The following is a 15,006-nucleotide window of genomic DNA, read 5'->3' as shown; positions in this document are numbered from 1 at the left end:
GACCGTCTAGGTATCTGAATGACCTTCTTATTAAACCCAATAATTTATTTGCCTGATTTACCTTCTACTCGCAATTGCCCGAGAACTTCAGCTCATTGTCAACATACATACCTAGGTCCTCCTCACATTCAGTCTCAAATAATACAGTTTGTTCATCCCGTTGGGACATATGATACGCCTCCTTACCGTTGGTACACCCCAGGTGCATCCTGTTACACTTTGTGACATTGAATCTCAGCAGCCATTTCTTCGACCATTCTTGGAGCTCACAGAGATCCTTCTGCAGCTCTTCACAGTCCGCTTGGTTCTTGATTTCCCGGAATAACTTGGCATCAGCGACAAACATTTGTATGGAGCAGTGTACAACGTCAGGCATGTCATTTATGAAACAAACAAACAACAGCGGGACCCATACACTGCCCTGTAGTACCCCGCTTGTGACAGGTACAGATGATGATTTCGTGCCATTAATCACCACACACTGCTTGCGGTCATGTAGAAAGTCTTCTATCCATGCGAGGACATTCCCCGAATTTCGTACCCTTCCAGTTTGATTTTCAGCCTTTCGTGGGGTACACTGTCGAAAGCCTTGGCAAAATCTAGGTATATATTGTCGATATTACCACCCTGTTCCAGAATATGGGTCCAAATATCCAATACCTTGGGCAATTGTGTTAAGCAGGAGCGCCCCGGCATAAAACCATGTTGGCAATCCTTTACAAGGTTGTTTCGTAGTAGATGTTCCATTGTGCATCTCTGATAATACTCTCAAGTACTTTACATCTTATGCTTCTCAGGCTCACCGGTCTATAGTTGCTTGTGGAGTGACGATCGCCCTTCTTGAAGATAGGACTCACATAAGCCACTTTCCAATCATTGGGACCTTTTGTTCATCCAGGCATTTACAAAACAGGATCTTCAGGGGCTCGGCAAGCTCGTTGCACAACTCCTTTAGCACTCTGGGATGCACCACGTCAGGGCCGGGATTCTTATGGACCTATAGCATTGACAGTTTATTTCTAATACCCTCTTCTGTGAACACAATGTGGGTCAGTGCTGTGTCAAACCGTCTGTCCTCAAACGCAGGAAGGTTAATCGCATCCTCTCTTGTGAACACCGAGGAAAAGAAGCTGTTCAATGCCTCAGCTTTATCCTGGTCAGAATCTGCGTAACTAACATCTTCAAGCCTCAGGTCTGATACTCCTCGCTTTTTTAATTTCGATTTTGCAAAGCGGTAAAACGCCTTTGGGTTTGAATTAACCTCTCTTGCAACCAGCCTTTGGAACTCCTTTTCAGCCCTTCTACACTCTCCCTTTGCTTGGTTTCTGGCTCATCGTTTGACCCAACCCACATCTTTAATTTCTGGGCTTTCTTCTTAACTTTATCGACCGCTGCATGGCTCATGTGTAGGGATCCCCTCGTATTCCTAGGGGCACTGGGTTTGGTCTTGGGTATATATTTATCGATCAAATGGGTCTCTTTACTAGTTATGATATTCAGCGTAGTGTCTGCGCTCTTGTGCCTTAGTGAGTCAGGCCAGTGGATACCCCTCATCTCTTCCCTCATCCCGTTGTAATTTCCCTTGTAATATTTGCACCTTAGCCTGGCCTTATCTTGAACTAGATAACAGTTAAATCTGAATAACAACACTGTATGGTGACTGGTGCCAATTGGGGCAAGGTGTTCCATTTCGCCCACCATACCCTCCTCGTTTGTTATGATGAGGTCAAGTGGCTTGGGTGTTTGCTCCCCTCTGTAATGTGTCGGGTCTCTAACATGTTGGAAAAGAAATTATCTCTCAGAGTTTCTACAAAAAGAGTAGCAGGGTTTTTTAAGTCATTTGGGGTGGACTCGTTTCTCTAGTCGATGTCGCCATAGTTAAAGTCCTCCATGATAAGGAGGTGGCTAGGGTTGAGCATTGCCGCGTTGTTTATGAAGGCTCTTAAGTTCCTTTGATTTAGTGGGCCACAGTTTGGGGATCTGTAGATACACCTGACAATAAGTAAGTCCCCTCACTTTAATTTAATTTTACACCACTTGGACTCTTCAAAAACATCCTCTCCCTGTACCCTCGCCTGGCTGGCTCTAAGGTCTTGCCTAGCATAGTTAACCACACCCCTCTTGTAAGTTTCTTGAGAAAGGTTCATAAATGAGTCATATCCAGCAATACTGAACTCACATTCTTCTGGGTCGATTCTCCTGTTCTTGTAAAATAGTTCTACAACTCCTACAATGTCTGGTTGGTGTACCTTCAGTAATGTTTCAAACCCCTCTCTCTTATCAAGGAACGTGTCAGTATTAGTGTACATGACATTCAAGCCAGAATTTGTTCTTGGTAGCGTCTCTGCTCTTAGTAGTAACTCCGGCCCCCCTCTATTCTCAGAAGCTGCCGCATTTGCTAAGCACATGAGAGGGTAGCTGGTTAGCTATCCCCTAGAAGAAGCGTGTTTTTCCCATTCGATGTTTACAGTCATGATCCCCCCCAGTAAGTCCCACCTTCGAAGACAGTTGTCACAACGTTGTTATTCCATTCTCTCCTGACAAGCTCAATCATGGATTAGTTATGTAAATCGTCAGTCAATTGTAGTGAATTTCAGTGTTTATCAGTGTTCATGTTGTAACAGTGTAATTGTCATTCACCCAGTGTAAGAAGTAATATATAGTAAATGTCGTCTGACGTTGTGAGACGAAAGATTTGTTTGTGTTGTTCATGCTTCCCAAACTGTCCCATGACGTCCTCTCCCATTTGTTCCCAGATTCCAGGGTGGGCTTATTTGAACACCCCATCGGCAGCTGAGCCGGTGGGTAACCAGCAGAGACCAATATATGCCTTGATGTCGGTGATTCAACATGATTGAAACGGCAGGTCCACCTCGTGGGCCCAGGGCCCCAGACCTGCCTCGTGTCGGAGTGCAACCAATCACCACAGCCGTCGCCAGTTGGTACAGGCGCCAGTGGGATACCCTGGGACATGCCTTGGAGTTATATGTCCACAGAGTCTGGTATAGGCTTTGGTATAATTAATTGGAAATAATTATCCCATGTTGTAATTTGCTGGTTTCAGTATTAACGTGTATGTTGTGAGTGCATCTCATATGCACTACCAACAGTCTGTGAAGTATCATATGCCAGTTTGTCTTATAACTGGATGTAGTGGAAAGTACCTAGTAATGTGTGAGAAGTAAAGTTGTCCCCTTGGGACTAGGAGTAAAGTCTTGTAACTGTAATGAAATGTACCACTAGAAGATGTGGGTGAAGTAGAAGTACCCACTTGGAGTGGCAGTAAAGTAAATTACAAGGAGTTGCCATGTAACTATGTATTGTGAGTAGGGCCAAGGAACTGGTCCTGCTATGTGATGTAATGTAACACCAGTAAGGTTATGTGCAGTAAGAGTGTAATATCTGAGTTAATTGCAGAGGAGTAAAATTAAGAAAATAAGTACATAAGAAAATCAGTAAAGAAGAAATACTGAGTCTGCAATAAGCCCAGGAGGGAGCCTGGTAGTTATATGTTAATGATATATTTTTCCCCACTTTGATTCCATATTAATAAACTTGTTCTTGAGTATTTTAGGAGTATTCATTTCTCTCAGTAGTTACCTTTATTTCCGTCCAAGGACTTGATACCAGAATTACAATACCCATGTGCCTAGACCCTCGTCCATGCTACCAAAGGTTGAAGTATTAAAGTAAGTTGTTATAAGAGGCGCAGGCCCTTATACAAGTACTGGCTACCGAATGTATCTGTACCTGCGCCAATGTTGGTCAAGTCTGGTCTTGAAAGAGCTCGCACTCAGTGTCATCACAACACACTATGGGAGATTGTTCCAAGAGTTTACAATTCTCACTCAGAAAACGTTTGCCCTCACAGTTCTCTGGATTTGTAGATTCTTCAACCTTGAGTTGTGATCCCTTGTGGGGCGAGCGTCCGCCAACTTCAGGTATGGACACTCGACTGAATAGTACCCTTTGGGATGCTTATTCACCTCAATTAGGTCCCACCTTGCATGTCTGTAATATAAGTCAGGCAGTTGCAGGCGCTCTAATCTATCTGGACAGCTGAGGTGCCGAAGTGCAGACACCAGTCTGGTGACCTTCCATTGGACATTTAGTCAACTGACAGATCCTTGCATATCTCGGGTACCAGACGGGGAAGCACCTTAATCTTCAAGAGCGTTACAAGGGATATGTGAACGACCTTCTTTTAAGACCTACTAGTTTCGTTGCTTGATTCACCTTCTTCTCACAATGGCCTAAGAGCTTCAATTCGTTGTTAACATACACATCCAGCCTTTTCACATTCTATCTCTAGTAATGTAATTTCTTCGCCCCATTGGGACATGTGATACGCCTCTTTACTGTTGGTACGACCCAGGTGCATCCTCTTATACTTTGTGACAGAGTCTTAGCATACAGAACGAGACAAGACCTCAGCCACGAAAGTCGCGTGGGAGAAGATGAAGACCGCGAGGTTAAATCCCCCACCTCCAACCCCTCCCGAGAAGCTGAACCTCCTCGTCCTGAAGATTTTTTTTTACTTCTTCAGGTAAAGAGAGGGTTAATAAGGTCGTCCGCCGGCCGAGTAGTGGCCTTGTGGCCTTTACATACATCAATGGCGTGCCATTCAACCTGACAAGGCAGTGTGAAGGTCATTTCCCACACCGAAATCGAACATCTGGAGCTCGACGAACTAGAAGTACTCATGTTGGAATGCACAGTCCACCTCCGCCGTTCCAGTAAAACCATACATACTAAGATCAACGAGGTGCTACCATTGTCAGTGCAACGGCCACGCAGCCAAGTAATGCCGAGCTAGGGAGGTCTGCGCTACGTGCGGGACGACCGGGCACCAAAGAAAGTAAGGAATAAGTGTGCAGCTCGTGGCAACCCTCATTCCTCCTCCGACCGGGAGTGTCCCAAGTGAGGGGAGGAGTGTAGGGTAGCCAAGTTGAGATACAAGAAAAACTTAGCTACAAGGAGGCTATCTTTAGAGTTAAGAAACAAGAAAAAACGATGAAAAGAAGAAACAGGAGAAAAAAATGAACGAAGAAAAGAAGAGACAAGAGGACGAAGAAAGCAAAGAAAAATATGAACAAAAAACAAAGAATAATATATTTGTGAGGAAGTACACCAAGTGTGGTCTGTCCAAAAGAAGAAAAGGATAAACAGGAAGAGAACATAAAAACAACAAGACTACGACTGTGATAACCTTGCAGTTGACGTCCAGCTAAACGAACGAACGAACGAGCGAACGTCTTAACAACCATTTCTTCGACCCCTATTGAAGCCAACAGATCTTTCTCTAGGTCTTCTGTCTATTTAAATCTTAATTTCCTTGAATAAATTGGCATCGTCCGCAAACATTTGTATGGAAGAGTGTATAGCCTTTGGCATGTCCATTATGAAACAAACAGACAAACAACGACGGTCCCAATACACTGACTGCCCTGTGGTATCCCAATTGCCACAGGTACACATGACGATTTCGCTCTATTAATCAACACACTGTTTGTGGTCATGCAGAAAGTCACCAATCTACGCTAGGACACTTCCCCGAATCCTGTACCCTTCCAGTTTAATTCTCAGCCTTTCATGCGGTTCTCTATCGAAAGCTTTGGCAAAATCTAGATATATAATTTCGATATTACCACCTTGTTCCAGAATTTATGTCAAGAAGGATCGTCCCGGCATAAAACGGTGTTAGTAATCCTTTGCAAGGTTGTTTCGTAATAAATGTTCCATCATGGCATCTCTTATAATGCTCTCTAGTACTCTACATACTATTCTGGTTAGGCTCACTGGTCTATAATCCTTCGTGGAGTGACGATAACCATAACAAGTGTTGTAGAACTGTTGTATAAGAACTGGAAGATCGACCAGAAGGATTGCAAGTTTAATACATACATACATATATACATCGCTTGCAGTGTGTGTGTGTCTGTCCCTGAGAGAGATAACTCATCTTATCTCACAAAAGTTAACGTCACCAAGATTAGACACAAGCACTACACGGGCCTCATGTTACCTGTGTAGGTATTAAAGGCATGAACCGTCAGGACTCTTGGGGGAAGTGAACAGAACTGGTGATCCAGGTTAAGAAAAAACATATTTCTTCTTTACAGCTACGATGGACCATAACAAAACAAGTTATAGTATCAAACAATTCAGCAATAAACAAGAATAAATAAATACATAGCCGAAGAATCTACAGAGAAGAGAACAGAGGGATTTTTTGTATCACTAAACAGAGAACCTTGTATTGCTCATTAATCCCCCGGCCTAAGCAGAGGACCCAACTGAAACACCATTTGGTGGCTTTGTTAAATATCCTGAGTCAAACTGACTTACTGTTTGCCATTGTTTGTATACCTACACTGTCTAGGTACACTGGATACCCGCACTGTCTGTGTACAATGTTTACTTACACTCTCAATGTATACTTCATACCTGCACTGTCTATATACCGTACTGTACATTGTATACCTGTAATTTCAATATACATGCTGAATTCTATATCTACATTATTTATATACTTCTATGACGATTTTGCCGAGTATCTATCTATCTATCTATCTATAATAGAGTTTCTTAATTTTCGACGTAGTTTTGTTGATTTTTCATAATAAATGTTTAAAGTGAGGTTCAGTTCATAACATAAACCTTGGATTTATTTAATTGTCAGTTTAGATGTTTTATGGCCAATGATCATTTGTAAACAAGAATATTTTAGGGAACGAAAACTCATTATAGTGAATCCGTTAAGTAAGTCGACTGTTTAAGACACTTCTACTTATTTTGTGTTTGTTTGGCTTCTTGATCGAGTACAGTAATACTCAAATATCAACTTAGAATTATCTGTTAATTATTTTTTTAGTTGTTCAGTCACTCAAAAAACTATCTTTATCAAATTGTGTTAAAAAATATGACACAACGGACGAAGGATTGTGGCAACCCTACCGAAACAACAGGAGTCGTAGTGTTCATTCTGAAATTCATCATCGCCAAGTTGGGATAGGGTTTTGAGTGACTACGTGTTAAGCTTCCAGTTAAGGGGTGCTGGTGGTAAAGTGTTTTTCGCGAATGTGTCCTGGAATCGATCCCTCGCCCGGGTCAGATGGCGGGTTTCCTCCGGGTACTCCTGTTTCCTCCTGTATTAACGTTGAACAGTAATGGTCGTAACATAGTAACCAACAACAGACCGGCTCGAACGATCATGAAGTTGATAAGTGATGAGATGATAAAGTAAATAAAAAATAAACGGACCTTGTTGAAACACTCCTTCAGATAAGACCTTCACAACAGCTCAAGTTCTCACCAGTCAGGTAACGGTCACCAGGAGACACACACTCCTCTCTCAGCGTATGGTGATGCGTGCTAACTTGTGAACAGTATACATTGTGTGGTGACCGGGAAAGTGCACAGTGTGGTCACCAAGATACAGCACAGTATTGTCACCAAGATACAGCCCAGTGTGGTCACAAAGATACAGCACAGTGTTGTCTCCAAGATACAACACAGTGTGGTCACAAAGATACAGCACAGTGTTGTCTCCAGGCAGGAACATGAGGAGTGTGGTGGTCACTGGTGCTGGTGCTGCTGGTGAGGTCACCGTTCACCCAGGCACAAGAGGTAATCACCATCCTACAAAACACTTTACACTTCACCATCATCCCTGCCCCAAGAACCAAGAACACATCACCATTAATTGATCAGTTTGTGTAAGAGCACACAGCCTTTACCTACGTCACCTTCACCTGTACAACACTGGTCACAACTTGTTCCTTTAAACTGTACTGTACACAACTATCACCTGTACAACACTGGTCACAACTTGTACCTTTAAACTGTACTGTACACAACTATCACCTGTACAACACTGGTCACAACTTGTACCTTTAAACTGTACTGTACACAACTATCACCTTCACCTGTACAACACTGGTCACAACTTGTACCTTAAACTGTACTGTACACAACTATCACCTGTACAACACTTACAACTTGTACCTTTAAACTGTACTGTACACAACATCACCTTCACCTGTACAACACTGGTCACAACTTGTGCCTTTAAACTGTACTGTACACAACTATCACCTTCACCTGTACAACACTGGTCACAACTTGTACCTTAAACTGTACTGTACACAACTATCACCTTCACCTGTAAAACACTGGTCACAACTTGTACCTTTTAAACTGTACTGTACACAACTATCACCTGTACAACACTGGTCACAACTTGTGCCTTTAAACTGTACTGTACACAACTATCACCTTCACCTGTACAACACTGGTCACAACTTGTACCTTTTAAACTGTACTGTACACAACTATCACCTTCACCTGTACAACACTGGTCACAACTTGTACCTTAAACTGTACTGTACACAACTATCACCTGTACAACACTGGTCACAACTTGTACCTTTAAACTGTACTGTACACAACTATCACCTTCACCTGTACAACACTGGTCACAACTTGCACCTTTAAACTGTACTGTACACAACTATCACCTTCACCTGTACATCACTGGTCACAACTGTACCTTTAAACTGTACTGTACACAACTATCACCTGTACACTGGTCACAACTTGTACCTTTAAACTGTACTGTACACAACTATCACCTTCACCTGTCAACACTGGTCACAACTTGTTCCTTTAAACTGTACTGTACACAACTATCACCTGTACAACACTGGTCACAACTTGTACCTTTAAACTGTACTGTACACAACTATCACCTGTACAACACTGGTCACAACTTGTACCTTTAAACTGTACTGTACACAACTATCACCTTCACCTGTACAACACTGGTCACAACTTGTACCTTTAAACTGTACTGTACACAACTATCACCTGTACAACACTGGTCACAACTTGTACCTTTAAACTGTACTGTACACAACTATCACCTTCACCTGTACAACACTGGTCACAACTTGTACCTTTAAAACTGTACTGTACACAACTATCACCTTCACCTGTACAACACTGGTCACAACTTGTACCTTTAAACTGTACTGTACACAACTATCACCTTCACCTGTACAACACTGGTCACAACTTGTACCTTTAAACTGTACTGTACACAACTATCACCTTCACCTGTACAACACTGGTCACAACTTGTACCTTTAAACTGTACTGTACACAACTATCACCTGTACAACACTGGTCACAACTTGTACCTTTAAACTGTACTGTACACAACTATCACCTGTACAACACTGGTCACAACTTGTACCTTAAACTGTACTGTACACAACTATCACCTTCACCTGTACAACACTGGTCACAACTTGTACCTTTAAACTGTACTGTACACAACTATCACCTTCACCTGTACAACACTGGTCACAACTTGTACCTTTAAACTGTACTGTACACAACTATCACCTTCACCTGTACAACACTGGTCACAACTTGTACCTTTAAACTGTACTGTACACAACTATCACCTTCACCTGGGTACAGATTATGTAGACAAAGTGATATAAATATCCTCAGTATCTCGGCCCTGCCCGGTGAGAATAACATCATGTTTAGATGTTGTTTAAATGTTGACGCATTATAATACTTATTTGTATAATGATGTTTGTGTTTAGAGTTAACTTATTGATTATTGACTGATAACTGTAATGAGGCGGAGTGATGATTAATGGTGATAAACACACACACACACAACAACACACACACACACGTACAGTAGACTGGTGATGGTAATAATGATGCTCCACCACACACACACAGTAGACTGGTGATGGTAATAATGATGCACCACCACACACACACACACAGACTGGTGATGGTAATAATGATGCTCCACCACACACACAGTAGACTGGTGATGGTAATAATGATGCTCCACCACACACACACACACAGTAGACTGGTGATGGTAAATGATGCACCACCACACACAGACTGGTGATGGTAATAATGATGCACCACCACACACACACAGTAGACTGGTGATGGTAAATGATGCTCCACCACACACACACAAAGTAGACTGGTGATGGTAATAATGATGCTCACCACACACACACAGTAGACTGGTGATGGTAATAATGATGCACCACCACACACACAGTAGACTGGTGATGGTAATAATGATGCACCACCACACACACAGACTGGTGATGGAATAATGATGCCCACCACACACACACAGTAGACTGGTGATAATAATGATGCTCCACCACACACACACAGTAGACTGGTGATGGTAATAATGATGCACCACCACACACACAGTAGACTGGTGATGGTAATAATGATGCTCCACCACACACACAGTAGACTGGTGATGGTAATAATGATGCTCACCACACACACACACAGTAGACTGGTGATGGTAAATGATGCACCACCACACACAGTAGACTGGTGATGGAAATGATGCACCACCACACACACAGTAGACTGGTGATGGTAATAATGATGCACCACCACACACACAGTAGACTGGTGATGGTAATAATGATGCTCACACACACACAGTAGACTGGTGATGGTAATAATGATGCTCCACCACACACACACACACAGTAGACTGGTGATGGTAATAATGATGCTCCACCACACACACACAGTAGACTGGTGATGGTACATGATGCTCCACCACACAACACAGTAGACTGGTGATGGTAATAATGATGCTCCACCAACACACACACAGTAGACTGGTGATGGTAATAATGATGCTCCACCACACACACAGACTGGTGATGGTAATGATGCTCCACCACACACAGTAGACTGGTGATGGTAATAATGATGCTCCACCACACACACACACACAGTAGACTGGTGATGGTAAATGATGCTCCACCACACACAGTAGACTGGTGATGGTAATAATGATGCTCCACCACACACACAGTAGACTGGTGATGGTAATAATGATGCTCCACCACACACACAGTAGACTGGTGATGGTAATAATGATGCACCACCACACACACACACACAGTAGACTGGTGATGGTAATAATGATGCTCCACCACACACACACAGTAGACTGGTGATGGTAATAATGATGCTCCACCACACACACACAGTAGACTGGTGATGGATAATGATGCCCACCACACACACACACAGTAGACTGGTGATGGTAATAATGATGCTCCACCACACACACACAGTAGACTGGTGATGGTAAATGATGCTCCACCACACACAGTAGACTGGTGATGGTAATAATGATGCTCCACACACACAGTAGACTGGTGATGGTAATAATGATGCTCCACCACACACACAGACCTGGTGATGGTAATAATGATGCTCCACCACACACACACACAGTAGACTGGTGATGGTAATAAGTGCACCACCACACACACAGTAGACTGGTGATGGTAATAATGATGCTCCACCACACACACAGTAGACTGGTGATGGTAATGATGCACCACCACACACACAGTAGACTGGTGATGGTAATAATGACTCCCACCACACACAGTGACTGGTGATGGTAATGTCTCCACCACACACACACAGTAGCTGGTGATGGTATAATGCACCACCACACACACACACAGTAGACTGGTGATGGTAATAATGATGCTCCACCACACACAGATAGACTGGTGATGGTAATAATGATGCTCCACCACACACACACAGTAGACTGGTGATGGTAATAATGATGCTCCACCACACACACAGTAACACAGTAGACTGGTGATGGTAATAATGATGCTCCACCACCACACACACACACAGTAGACTGGTGATGGTAATAATGATGCTCCACCACACACACAGTAGACTGGTGATGGTAATAATGATGCTCCACCACACACACAGTAAACTTGTGATGGTAATAATGATCTCCACCACACACAACAGTAGACTGGTGATGGTAATAATGATGCTCCACCACACACACAGTAGGATGGTAATAATGATGCTCCACCACACACACACAGTAGACTGGTGATGGTAATGATGCCCACCCACCAGTACTGGTGAGTGATGCTCACCACACAAACGGTGATGGTAATGATGCTCCACCACACACACACAGTAGACTGGTGATGGTAATAATGATGCTCCACCCACACACACACGTAGCTGGTTATGGTGTGATTCTCCACCACACACACACAGTAGACTGGTGATTAATGATGCACCACCACACACACACACAGTAGACTGGTGATGGTAATAATGATGCACCACCACACACACAGTAGACTGGTGATGGTAATATGATCCCCACACACACACACAGTAGACTGGTGATGGTAATAATGATGCTCCACCACACACACACACACAGTAGACTGGTGATGGTAATGATGCACCACCACACACACACAGTAGACTGGTGATGGTAATAATGATGCTCCACCCACACACACAGTAGACTGGTGATGGTAATAATGATCCACCACCACAGTGCTGGTGATGGTATATGATCACCACCACGTAGACGGTGATGGTAATAATGATGCTCCACCACACACACACAGTAGACTGGTGATGGTAATAATGATGCTCCACCACACACACACAGTAGACTGGTGATGGTAATATGCCCACACAGTAGACTGGTGATGGTAATAATGATGCTCCACCACACACACACACAGTAGACTGGTGATGGTAATAATGATGCACCACCACACACACAGTAGACTGGTGATGGTAATAATGATGCTCCACCACACCAGTAGACTGGTGATGGTAATAATGATGCTCCACCACACACACAGTAGACTGGTGATGGTAATGTGACTCCACCACACAAGTAGACTGGTGATGGTAATAATGATGCTCCACCCACACACACAGTAGACTGGTGATGGTAATAATGATGCTCCACCACACACACACACACATGGTGATGGTAATGATGCTCACCCACACACACACAGTAGACTGGTGATGGTAATAATGTGACATGTCACCACACACACACCACACAGTAGACTGGTGATGGTAGTCACATGATGCACACAGATAGACTGTGTTGATGATAATGATGTCACCACACACACACACAGTAGACTGGTGATGGTATGTCTCCACCACACACACACACACAGTAGACTGGTGAGTAATAATGATGCTCCTGGTTTGTCACACACACACACACACAGTAGACTGGTGATGGTAATAATGATGCACCACCACACACACAGTGAACTTGATAATGATGCTCCACCACACAACACACAGTAGACTGGTGATGGGTAATAATGATGCTCCACCACACACACAGTGTGGTGTGTGTGTTTGTGTGGTGTGGTGTGGTAATGTGATGCACACACAGTAGACTGGTGATGGTTGCCACCACACACACACAGTAGACTGGTGATGGTAATAATGATGCTCCACACACACACACACACATATGATGGTAATAATGATGCTCCACCACACACACAGTAGACTGGTGAAGTAGTGATAATAATGATGCTCCACACACACACACAGTAGACTGTGAGGTAATAATGATGCACCACCACACACAGGCTGGTGATGGTATATGATGCTCCACCACACACACAGTAGACTGGTGATGGTATAATGATCTCCACCACCATGTGTGGTAATAATGATGCTCCACCACACACACACAGTAGACTGGTGATGGTAATAATGATGCTCCACCACAACACACACAGTGACTGGTGATGGTATATGATGCACCACCACACACACAGTAGACTGGTGATGTGATGTCCCCCCCACACACACAGTAGACTGGTGATGGTAATGATGCTCCACCACACACACACAGTAGACTGGTGATGGTAATAATGATGCTCCACCACACACACAGTAGACTGGTGATGGTGATGCTCCACCACATACAGTACAATGCCCACCACACACACACAGTAGACTGGTGATGGTAATAATGATCTCCACCACACACAGTAGACTGGTGATGGTAATAATGATCACCACCACACACACACACAGTAGACTGGTGATGGTAATGTGATGCCACCACACACAGTGCTGGTTGATTGTGCCACCACACCACACTAGACTGGTGATGGTAATAATGATGCTCCACACACACACACAGTAGACTGGTGATTATGGTTATACACACACACACAGTAAACTCGTGATGGTAATAATGATGCTCCACACACACGTAGACTGGGATAGTATAGTGTGCTCCACCACCACACACACACACAGTAGACTGGTGATGGTAATAATGATGCTCCACCACACACACACAGTAGACTGGTGATGGTAATAATGATGCTCCACACACACACACACAGTAAACTTGTGATGGTAATATGATGCTCCACACACACAACAGTAGACTGATGGTAATAATGATGCTCCACCACACACACAGTAGACTGGTGATGGTAATAATGATGCTCCACCACACACACACAGGCTGGTGATGGTATTAATGGATGCACCACCACAAACACACAGTAAACCTGCGTGGTAATAATGATGCACCACACACAACAGTAGACTGGTGAGGTAATAATGATGCTCCACCACACACACAGATGAACTGGTGATGGTAATAATGATGCTCCACACACACACAGTAGACTGGTGATGGTAATAATGATGATCCACCACACACACACAGTAGACTGATGGTAATAATGATGCTCCACCACACACACGATGACTGGTATGTTGTAATGATGCTCCACCACACACACAGTGGCTGGTATGATGTCCCACGAGACTGGTGATGGTAATGTGATGACCACCACACACACAGTGGACTGGTGATGGTAATAATGATGCACCACCACACACAGTAGACTGGTGATGGTAATAATGATGCTCCACCACACACACACACAGTAGACTGGTGATGGTAATAATGATGCTCCACCACACACCCACAGTAGACTGGTGATGGTAATAATGATGCTCTCACCACACACACAGTAGACTGGTGATGGTAATAATGATGCCACCACACACACACAGTAGACTGGTGATGGTAATAATGATGCTCCACCACACACACACAGT

Source organism: Homarus americanus, unplaced genomic scaffold (genome assembly GCF_018991925.1).
Source record: "Homarus americanus isolate GMGI-L3 unplaced genomic scaffold, GMGI_Hamer_2.0 scaffold2539, whole genome shotgun sequence".
Lineage (NCBI taxonomy): Eukaryota > Metazoa > Arthropoda > Malacostraca > Decapoda > Nephropidae > Homarus > Homarus americanus.
Note: the sequence above shows the minus strand (reverse complement) of the source record.